The sequence below is a fragment of the Wasmannia auropunctata genome, unplaced genomic scaffold (assembly GCF_000956235.1).
Source record: "Wasmannia auropunctata unplaced genomic scaffold, wasmannia.A_1.0 LD336078.1, whole genome shotgun sequence".
NCBI lineage: Eukaryota > Metazoa > Arthropoda > Insecta > Hymenoptera > Formicidae > Wasmannia > Wasmannia auropunctata.
Window position 1 is genome coordinate 4,852,962 of NW_012026812.1, and position 406 is coordinate 4,853,367.

General features: G+C 38.9%; 1 protein-coding gene across 1 annotated transcript in view; it reads right to left on the reverse strand.

Annotated features, from left to right (window-relative positions):
• The window catches only part of LOC105449130 (protein starmaker-like), an 8,181-nt gene that overhangs the window by 632 nt on the left and 7,143 nt on the right, over positions 1–406 (reverse strand). The gene's annotated exons all lie outside the window — the stretch shown is intronic.

Consider the following 406-nt stretch of genomic DNA (forward strand, 5'->3'; position numbering starts at 1 on the left):
ATCGTCGGTAGTAAATATTCGGTGCTGTGATACGCTCGTTGCGCCTAAAGGCTCTCCTGGTAACTGGAATCTTTCCGCATGCTTTGTTACTAGCCTAGTAACACTGGCTTTTTCCTCGTCATTTAAATGCTCAAGACGTAGTAATTGTAATATTTCATTAACTCGTGTTTTATCATTATTTATATTTTCTGTTTTTTCAGCTTCTTCGACTGTTCTTTCTTCGAATGGATATATTTTTATAGTGGGAACCGCTAATTCTATATCCTCGTCCGATGAGTTAATAGCATATAGATGTGCCACTCCTTGACGATTAGATACTACGGCGTTCCCTAAGTACACCTGCGGTCCAGCGTTCAGTTTTGGAATATATCCACATTTTATTTCTGGATTAGCGACACGAATGAAT